General features: G+C 44.9%; 1 long non-coding RNA gene across 1 annotated transcript; it reads right to left on the bottom strand.

Annotated features, from left to right (window-relative positions):
* Positions 1-376: 376 nt before the first annotated feature.
* Positions 377-3591, bottom strand: LOC129383362 (uncharacterized). Its single transcript, XR_008611272.2, has 3 exons — positions 2868-3591; positions 1269-1379; positions 377-708 (listed from the first exon to the last, which is right to left on the bottom strand). It is a non-coding gene; the product is annotated as an uncharacterized lncRNA (long non-coding RNA).
* Positions 3592-11221: the final 7630 nt, after the last annotated feature.

Raw genomic sequence — 11221 nt, 5'->3', positions numbered from 1 at the left:
GCAGGCATAGCTCGCTCTGCCGTCGAATCCCGAGCCCGGTTGCGCTAATGGCCTCCGAGATTTACCCCCGCGCGCGTCGCGGTGGATCTCGGAGGCCATGGCTTGCGACACGATCGCATGCAGCTTAATTGTAACGAAGTTACATACCTATTCTAGTACACTGTAACGAAGTCCCCATGTTGGTCGGCACAACGTGTGCGAGGGTGAGCCGCCATCGTCTGTTCACCCTCGCAAGGTCTCACTCGCACGTGCAGCATATGGCACGTGGTGACGATGTTATCGCCCTCGGACTTCGCACGGAACATAACGGCGACGACTGCAGAAATTTGAGTCCTTAATAATTGCTACTGCAATAAAAATTTATTTAAAGCGCGATATTAAGTATGATGTCCAAGACGGCTGCCGTTAATTGCAGAGATCAGCAGCTGCTGTTTCTTTATACTTATGTACGAGAGCGAGACGCCGTCAATCGTCCTGAGTGGCTGTCCCGCATTGGCACACGCGAGTTCCCTGTTGTGACACTCGCAAGCAGCCGCCATATATATACGGTGAGAACTCATAAATTTGTTAAGCTCGATGTAGCGCTGCTACTTCGGCGTCTTGAAGCTGTTGAAGTAGACGCAGCTTGAATGGCGCGTTTTCCGCCTCGTCCTTGTCGAAGTCTTGACGCTGATGCCGAAGATAATGTCGAATCATCGCTTTGCAAACCTGGACAGAGGTAGAAGCGAAGGGAAACCGATTGTTGGCCTTTGTGAGCTTAGCCTACATCACTGGACAGTGAAACTATACAAGCTAGGAACGCGTCACCATTCGCAGTGCTTGAATTATCGCGATGAATACCACGTAACCAGATGCAACCTGGACCCACATTTGATAGATGTAATCACCGCCAGTAAGCGGCAATATTAAGTTCCTTTCTACGTGACTCCCACGCCTTCTCTAGAAAACGTGTAGTTGAGCTGATGGACGGCAAACGATAGGCCTGCAATGAAATCGGCACATTTGCGGGCATAGGATGTGAGCTGTCGCAAGGCGGAGGTTATGGTAAATTTTGATTATTGCGATTATGATGGTGGTCGTGATGATATTACACGCGAGTTACTTCAGCACAATGCAAAGTGCATTTAGTTGGCTGATCAAATTCGAAACTGTTTTCTTTTTCTTTCAAGTTCTCTCAATCCTCTTGCTCTGAATTGGCCGAAGTCGCATGTATTTTCCCCCGCTTACAACGCCCTGCTGACGTGCACAACAGAACGATGGAACGTTACTTGTTAAGATTCTCGTGGAAACATTTGTCGCCGAGTCTGTGTCTGCAGGAGCAGCCGTTGAAACCATGGTTATTGTAGTTTCTCTTCTGGCCGTGGCTACGTTCCTTTCACCTGCATTCAAATTAGTCCAATCAGCCATTGCCTCTATTTGCTTGTTGGGAGCAGCGCAGCGAAAAAAGAAAACTAAAAAATAATGTTACCAAGGCGCGGAAGGGAAGGTACCGTTAATCTCGTCGAATGGAAAGCGCTGGTAAAACGCACTTCGCATCGAATAAAATTATTAGACGACGTCTTCTTTGGTAGGGAAGTAGATTCATATTAGGAACACGAGGAACAGAAGGCTGACCAAAATGGCGTCGCCAGAAAAAGGTATACACGCTTCGACTTCTTCACGGAAGCCTTCCGTGTGTAAGCCGAAATGTCTGCCCACTCCGACAACGCCATTTTGGACTGCGTTTAGTTAACCACGTTACAAATATGCATTTCACACCCTGTACTACAATCATAGACGGGAATTTCTCGTAACGCTTTAACGGGCCATGTCCAGTCTTCATCGCCTGCTGAATTCCTTGCATTCGTCGTAAATTTTTTTTTCATTATATGTTATTCTGATCTTCGCAACGTCAGTATATTGTACTTCCCACTCCTGCGACAGATAGTCGGGACTTTGCTATGCCGAAATAGTTGCACAAAACTTTTTTTTTTTTCCGCAGGAAGACTGGGCATGATGTGAAACCTTAGGATTCAGCGCAGGTCCCACCCGAAAATCCGCGCAAAAAAAAAAAAAAAAAAAAAAATCGAGAAACGGCCATGGGTACATAATGAGGTTCGACTCCTTGATCTAGTCACGGAATCGAGCAATCGTTATTGGCTGGCGCATGCACACAGATTCGGAGTTAGGCAGCGGTGTCTATTTTTCACTGTCTTCTTCGGTTTGTCGCTGACTTCAGTTGTCTTCCGATTCTTCCTAGCATTGAAGCTACTTCGACAAACTCGGACGACGCCTTTGGGACATCACGCCAATGTGTATCGATAAAAAAAGTTTCACGATATTGTCACCATATTTCAACACGTGGCGTGTACCTATGAAAAAACACGCGGCTTGTACGCCAAGTCGTAGTAAACTGTTACTGTCTTTTCTGGTGTGCAAGCGACCACCCTGCAGGCTTTTAAGGTAGCTTGATCAGTCGTAACCTTGTTTGTGCTGCACATTATCCGGCGTGGTACTTGTGTAGGTTACTGGATTTTTACTTGACTTCGACACTATATTTACGAAGTTCTCTTACCTGCCGGTTTGCTCAGAATTGGAAGCAGACTACAAAATTGCTGCTCCCCACTTTGCTGTCTGTTTTCTCATCTATACGGCGAGTACCGGAACGCACCGTACGACATGAACGAAAAGAATATGGAGAACCGAAGAGTAGTGTTAGGCAAGGCCACTCGCGTCCGTGGCGTTAAATGTGGAACGCCACCTAAGCAGCAGACGGATATACAGTTGAAAGGGTGTATTGTGCGACGTCTTATGCAAGACCACAATGTCTCAAGAGGGGTCTTTTTCTTTCGTTCACGCACCGAGAAATAACTATTCAAATTTCTTACGTGTGCTGATTCTGGCCACGATGAGTACTGCGCAGTACACGAGAACCGCAGCGACGGCGAGGTAGTACAGCAGACGGCGCCATTTACTTTGACTGCACGGAGTTGAGACGCGCGCTTGTGTGTTTCAAGGAGGTGCAAGCGGCAGTTCGTATGAGCGGGCACTTGTAACGCTCTAAGCGCAGCTCTGACGTTATTTTCAGCATGTAGTGCATAATTCATCCTAGGTTTATCTGCCCCTTCTTTCTCCGGCTACGTAACCTGTTATCCAGAGAATTGCAAATATAAGCGTAAATGCGGGGTGCCGTTTTCTTTCTTTTGTTTTCTTCAAATCTTGCAGAATGGTTTTAAAACGCCTTTGGCAGATAGCGCAATTATAGTCCTTGAGTTGGAATAGTCGAAGAGGCGGACATTATACTTGAGCGAGAAATCGAACGGCGTAATAAACTATAGAAAATTAGCTAAATAACTTTTCAATTAATTGCTTCACAGCCGATATACTAGCGGATAGACTGAGCACGAGGTCGCGTGTTCGAATCCCTGCAGCGGCGGCCCCATTCCAAGGCAGAACGCAAAAATTTAAGGGAAAATTTACTTCTGAAACTATAAGTTGCCGGAGGAGCTATAGCCGCACGAGTGTCCTGCCATGAGAACGGTGAAAGAAGTTACAAATAGTTTTGGAAGTATATTGCACTGAAATGTGGATTACTAAGGAAAGCGGCCGTTCATTTCGAGGACGTGAATAAAACGGCAAGGTCATATTTACCGCCTGATGAAGATTATGATTATTATTGTTTGTTAGCATCCCTTATAATTTATTATAACGTGCGATTTATGAGTTATGTATAACGCCGCACAGCCCCACAACCGACCACAGCGTTTCAACCTTCTCAACGCTGCAGTATACAGTGCGTACTCCTGGAGTTTCTAAATTCAGCAGGAGTTCGCCAAGTGCTGCGATTTTTTTTGGTGGCTGTCACGTGACGGTACCAAACCATGAAGATTGACGCCTCGTTTCTCTTACCTTCTATCCCCTCCATTTTTTATATCGCCTATCTGTGCTTCTTAATCTCTCTCTCTCTCTCTTTATCTCTCTTTATTTTGAAATGTGCAACAATGCTACCCCTCTGCTGGTAAGCTAACCGCGCCTCATTGTTTTTGTTTTAACAAATAAAATCAAAGTCTAATCAACTCAACCCTAAACGGTCCGATGTACCAAAGCTCCCGCACCAAAGCACTTGGGCCTCAAGGAGCTCGTTTAACTCGTTGGCTTTCAGCGGCAAACATGCCCCGTTCGAGTGCGAAAACGGCCGACAGAACAAAATAAAGCAATTTGCTTTAAAATGGCAGAAAAAAAAATTCTGTTTAAATATATGATCCGCTTGAATGTATACGTTTGTTTCAGTTGATTAAATTTAAGTAGCGTTCGTTGTTTAGTTGCGTAATTGCGTAGAGAAAACAGCCGGCAATCTGCACATCTCCAGGGCCACATTACAGATGGCCACACGCACACGTTCACATGTTATGTGTCTGCTGTCCATATGCGAATCAAACCGAAATCTAATCTTGAATACATTTTCCAATAGCTTTTGAATAGTGAACAGTCGTTTTCACGATCGCTATAAAGAGATGGTCACCTCCTATAGTATTCATACGCTGACAAGTTTCTTTCATTACATTGTACGTTGTGAGGCGTTGTTTAAAGGCACAAACTGAGCATTAGCGACAAATAGGCAGTTTGTCCGCATACACAGTACTCTTCGGAGAGCGCAAACAGTCGGCATAGTTGGGTGGCTCCCTGAGCGACGTACAGCCTGCTCCACTACGTAAAGCACGTGTTTTGTGCCTCTGCACTTACGCCCGCGATGATAAAATGTAGGGCATTTTTGCCACAATTTTTTACGTTTGTTTGCGCATATATACATACGGTTGACGTTCTAAGATATTCGAGAACCGCTGAAAATATGTTCGTAATTGCGAATAGTGACTATTCTACTCGTACTCCAAGCCGTAGAGGGCGCTGTTCGGTTCGTTATTCGAAAGTTTCGAATATTGGCACTAGCCTATATAACAATTGTTGGCTATATCTATTGTAACCGCCATTCCTACAAGATGAAGAAGAATTAGAATATCCGAGAGACTCGATTTTTTGTTGGTTGTCAACCACATGAATTAAACAGACAGTGAAACCAGAGGAAACGTAGGGGGAAATTATTTGCCACAATTAATTTACACCAGGAATTCACAAGGAAAAAGAAATGGGAAATGAAGTGGGACGGAAAGGCAACTTCGGCGTCACGTTTCCGCCGGCATAGCCTGCGAATAGCGGCGGCTAACACTCCCGTCGCAAACCTCGCGCACATACAAAGATACTCGAGGAAGTTAATTCCGGAAACTGAATTGGTTAAGCGCCTCGCACACAATGCCCAAGTAGTGGGTTCGGCTTCCGCACTCGGCAAGTTGCCTTTTCGTCCCCTTTCATTTCCCGCTGCCTTATTATTTCTACATTTAACTTAAGCGTAACAGTTAATTTCCTCCGTGCTTTTGCGGGCTTCCTTGTCTGTTTTCTACACGTGGTTGCGGCAGTTGCTTCACGAAGACAGCCGGAACGTAACAGGAATTTATCTTCAACTGTTTGCTGTTCAACTGTTGTCTGTTGTGTCGGATGCTGTTGTATCGGTTGTCATTACTGATGTATAGTTGGATTCATTGTAAATTGTACTCCTGTGTGTACCTACACGTCTACTCCCTGTAACGGCCTGTGTAAGGCTGACAGTATTTTTCAAATAAAAAAATTAAATAAACTGTCTCACTGGCCGCTGCCCACTCACCGCGCAGGTCTATACGCTGAAAAAAAGAAAACAGGAAAATATTAGCTCGGCGTATGCAAAATGCATACAAAATGCACAAAAAAGCACAATAGAATGGCCGTCAGCCTGCTTACGTTCGGTGCCTTCTGCGGAGAAACAAAAATTACAGGAGATGAGAGAGGCGCTTGCACGCTCTCTATGAAATGTGGTGCGTACTTCAGATAAGCCCTCACTAGATTCCGGCGTCGCGAGAATCCTGCTGACAATAATAAAAAAAATTTAATTCTGGTACGATTTAGCGGTAAATGTGAGAAAAATGCGAGGGCATTATGTCGCAATAGCGCAAGCCCTAGGGCCAGTTGGTGCATGATGAACTTGAAAAAGGGGGTACCATCGAAACACAAAGGTTTAAAGGTTGAAGGTCCAAAATCAAGAAAGGGGCTGACAGATGGAATAGCACACTGTGGCATAAAGTTTGTAAACAGGGATAAGGTGCCTCAGAAAGGCTGGCCAACATTTCGATAGGAGGACCTGTCTTGACAAAGGTTGGCCTACATTTCGATAGGAGGACCTATCTTGACGAAGATAGGTCCTCCTATCGAAATGTTGGCCAGCCTTTCTGAGGCACCTTATCCCTGTTTACAAACTTTATACCAAAGGTTGAAGGTGTTAGACACGGTGAAGTTGAAAGTCCAGCGTCCGTCCACGTCTAACGCCTTTTACTTGTGTGCGCGTCCTTTGTGTTTCGCTGGTGCCCCCTTTTTGAAGTTCATTGTGTCCCTCCTCTTTGAGGTCCCGGATCCACGGATTAAACCGCCGCTGAATCTGCTGAACAACGCAGTGCAATATGGTTAACATATTGCACTGCGTTGTTCAGCAGATCATTCGACATCCGTCCTGCTTCTTTTGAGGAGAGAAGTTCAATTAGACGGCGGTTCGTAGCAGCCGACCGTCAGTTCCAATATATTTATGCTCTTCTAAGCTCAGCAGCCCCTTCTACCTCTATCACATGACACACTTCACATACGTACACATTTTTTTCCCACTTTAACACTCCTACTGCTAAGGCATTACAAATAAGAAAACATGCATTTTTCTCGAAGGAGTCACTCAGCCAAACAGACAGACGAAGTCACAAGCGTGAAACCTTCGTGTCCCACGCATGACGCCCCACAGGGGGCAAGTAGCCAGCAAGAAGCGCGATCAACTCGGGGATTTCCACGAAACGCACAGCGCTCAAGACTGAACAGCTTCTCCATGTAAGTGCGCCGCGCAGCGCGAACGGAAGTCGAAAAGGGGGCGATATAGATGGGAGTCACGGCGGCGGAGGTCTGTAACGGGTTGCCGACAGCCCCAAATCTAGCCAAACAGTCGCTACTTCTGAGCAAATCTTTGGAGGCTCGACTCGACCCCGTCGGGAGCGCCAAATCTCCCGAACTTTTGTTTCTGGTACATAACAATCGTTAAAACCGATTTCACTTTTTTTAAATAGTGCAAAAGCGTGCAATTCTTGCAATATATTGCACAGTTGTAAGCCTTAGAACTCCTGATGAGCACCAATTTCAATTTGATAAATCATACCTGTATCTATGGCATAGCGAGCTCTCTCAAAGTCAGTGATTCCTGCGCGGATGAACAAGCGTGCTGCCGAGCTACGCCTCTATGGGAACGTGGCGCGCGAGGCTAGATTTAGCTCTAAGGACGTCATGCGTGGCGTCACAAAGACTCATTCTGCGCACGTGACACATTCACGATCAGCCAATATGGCTTCTTTCCTCTACACAACAGCTCCAAAGCAGGGTGCGCAGGTAGCACGGTTGCAAAGGTATAAGCGATAATAATATAAGAAGCTTTTGTTACGTTAGTTTCAGCAAGGAACCACCCTTAGTCCATTCTTTAAAGACGTTTCAAATCAAAAGTAAGAAATAAAACAAATTACCTTCGGGCTGTCCGGAGCTCGGCTGCTCGCCTGCAGAATAAAATAAAAATACGTTACCGTGAGAATAAACGCGTGCTTGCGTTTATTCATTACATTTTTCAGTCTTTGATAGGGACGAATGTTTTGTCATCCCGTCTTGTTTTGTATAGACGTGCTGGCTGTAATCGGCCAGTGTGTGTTTATTTGAATTGCGTGAATGTGTAACTCTTCTGTGGCAGTGAATGTGACAATAATGTCATTTCATCCCAAAGCCCACTCCACCGTGTATAATGCCAGAATGGGCGTGGGGAGTATTCAGGATAAATACACTCCATCGACGACGGCCGAATGAACGCTTACACGTGCTTCTTGATGCAGCGGGTGAACAAAGGGTTAATTGGCACGTGTTCGCTTGTGTCTGATATTACGAACTCCTGCATATCACGCCCGTAACAATAAACCCTTAACGGTATTGTCTACGGCTCGCGAAGTTGCCTGCCAGCCAGAGGAGCCTTTCCTTATCGTGAGGCCTATTAAAGAAAACGACGTCTGTCGCATCTTTTGGTTAACGTCACTTTCATAGTGGCAGGAATTTCTTTGGTATGCCTATTAGTCTGACGAGGAAAAAAGTATTTAAGAAGAAGGAAGCATACGTCCCTAGTATTCAACCAGCTCTCCAAGCAGTAAACCTCACACAATGTTTTTATATTTAAATTTAAAAACATAACACATAATGGCTAGATGTTCGGGCCATAGCCTCGTTCTCATGGCATTCACGTCAGTTGACGCTATTACTTCTTTCATCAGCGATACGACGATTTGGTGGTGCCACAGAGTGTGGCTTGTATTGCTGATGGAAGAAGGAATATTATTACCCACCGACATACCACGAGATCAAGGCTGCGGCGTGAACATTCAATATGTATGTGTTATCTTCAAGGACCCGACTGAAAAGCAAGTTATCTTGCCCGTACATTACGTTTGCTTCATCGGTACAAACTCTGGGGCAATCCTTTCTCGAGCGCCTCTGTTGGGACAGTGTCTTGAGTTCTCAACAGTGGAGTGTCTTGCCTCTTTCTTTTTTAGTAGCTGTCACAGTGAATTTTCACTGGAAGGCTTCAGTCATCACGGACAGCACCAACAAAACCAAGTCAGGTTAACGAGCGACGTCATCGATACGACAGCAGAATTTTGTTGTGGATGGCCGATAGAAATATAAAAAAAAACATTCTCTAAAGTTTCTTGCTGAGTGAGCTTCGCATGGCAGTTGTCGTATGGAGTGTCGGTCTCTGCAGCACTATAGGTACTCAGCTGTATAGCTCCCTGCGCAATCCAGATGCTTGTCTAGATGTACTAAAGGGAAAAAGTGTTTGAGCTGTATTGGCAAGTAAACTTTCTGCAATACCAAAGAAGCCACTCTTACTGTGAAAAAAGGCACGGTGAACGAAAAGAAAAGGACGCAAAAAAAAAAAAATCGAGAGACAGGTGACTGCACCGCATTGAAGTTCCCGTAACTGCTGACCGTAACGTAATTAATTTCGATGGCCGCATACTGTAATGTTAGTGACGGCTCCGGCCTAGTAAATGTCTTGTCGGTACAAATGGACTACATTGCATTCTAAAAAAAAAAAAAAAAATTAATGACTGAACGTAGCAAGTTCCGAGAACTCTTACTGGGCCGCTGTGGCCCCCATATACGGAAAATATATACATATCTTGTTTGAAATCCATGACGTTCGTCACAGTGGCACACTGGCTCTGTGGTTCCCGTGCGAATTTTTTTTTAAAGAGAAGATTCTCTCCTTTGTTTTATCTTCCGGTAGACCACATATTAAGGCAAACTTATAGAAAATACTTTTTTGAAAGAGTACTTTATCACTATAAGCTGATATATTGCTACTATTTAGTGTCTTCTTAATACAGTCCACGTTAGTGTTCCCGGTCATTTATTGCAGTGCTACACTTTATGCTAATTTAGTAAAGTAGGCACTTGTTTGGGTTTCAGTGGTGCCTTGCTTTATGCGACACTTTTTCGTAAACCTCTATTAATAACTTGATTTGGTTAACTTGGTACCATGAACCCGGAATGTTGACAATGGAATGAGCCTATGATAACTACAACACTAAAAGCGCCGGCTTACCCATACTGAGAGGTTACCCCGTTTCTCAGAGGCGAGCCACTAATCCATGCCAGTGTTGGGATGGATCCTTTCTTAATCGGTCGCCGTGTTGGAGGAGGATGACTGACTGGGATCAACACGATGTATCGTTTTGGAAGCGTTGTTGGTTGCTGCCTTGCTTGTTCTTGATGATCCTAATGTTGGTGACGGTGACGATGATTGCCTAGGAAAGTGGAACAGACCCACTGTGGGGTATAGGCCTAGAATGGGGCAGTATTAGGATAAGGACAAGTTAAATAAAAATAAATAACTCGTCCTCAATTGAGATGAAGGAATGCATAATAGAGTAGTCAGTCTTGCCAAGGAAGAAATGAAACGAAATGTAAAAAAAAAATTGACGGATAGGAAAGAAGTACGGTAAAATGGACCTCAGAAATTTGCGTAAGTCTTTCCCTTGTCTCTCTGCCTTTTTTGAACTAAAATTTTAAAATTTGGTAGTGAAATATTAATTTTTGTATATTTTATAATGGATAAAATAGTTGTGGAGCTAAGGTAGAGGATAATTAAAGAGAAATAGAGAATCAGCGTAGCCAAGCGGTAACAAGGTAGCCAATCCCCCTCCTGGGTACGGGCCGCGATTTGAGGCAACAACCACAACAATCGCTTCTGAAAATGCGTCGTCTACGATTATCGAACTCCAATGTATACGGCTCAGGCTATACCCACTTCAGTGACTTTTGGACAAGTCGATGATACAACCTTCGACCAGTTATTTCGTTATTTATAGATACTCATTGTATTTCTCGGTTGATAAACTCATTAACTTGGCCTCTTTTGTGGCGAGGAGGAACGTATGTCACCGCCGAATCGTTTTTTTTGCTCGCAGTGGTGGTACCTGTATGCGGAGCATCATGTGTTCCAACCACTGATCTCTATTTCAGGCAGTACAGAATTATGCAAGGTGACTTTCTTTTTTTGGCTTCACCGATTTCTTCAAGAACTGCATATGGTAGATAGCACAATTCTAACCCATGTTCTAAAAAAACATCGATAAGGTAGCCATTACTTCTGCGAGAAATCCAAATCCCTAATTGAATGATTAGCATAAGTAACTAGGCTAATTAACTTTTTCTATAGTCGCTTTACGCCACATATTTCATCTACGAATTGTGAAGTAGTTTGGATCTTTACTGAGCCCCCAAGGCACGGGACATGCGGCGTTTTTGCATTTCAACCCCCGTCGAAATGCGGGAGCGCCGCGACCGGAATTTCATCCCGGCAACATCAGGTTTGTTCGATTCAGAAAAAGGTGCACGGCACCTCAAACGAAAAAGTGCAGGGGGTGCCGGGCTGCACCCACCCGCTGCAAGGTTCAAGGGTGCAGTGCACCGCGGCGGCACCTTGCATTGCACCCCGTTCAATCGAGCACTGGGGTGCAGGGTGCACTGCTGCACCTTGGGGAATCGAGGGTCTAGGTGCAGTGCACCGTGAATAGGTGCAGAAGGTGCA

This window comes from Dermacentor andersoni, chromosome 8 (assembly GCF_023375885.2).
Source record: "Dermacentor andersoni chromosome 8, qqDerAnde1_hic_scaffold, whole genome shotgun sequence".
Lineage (NCBI taxonomy): Eukaryota > Metazoa > Arthropoda > Arachnida > Ixodida > Ixodidae > Dermacentor > Dermacentor andersoni.
This window is presented reverse-complemented; position numbering and strand designations above follow the sequence as displayed.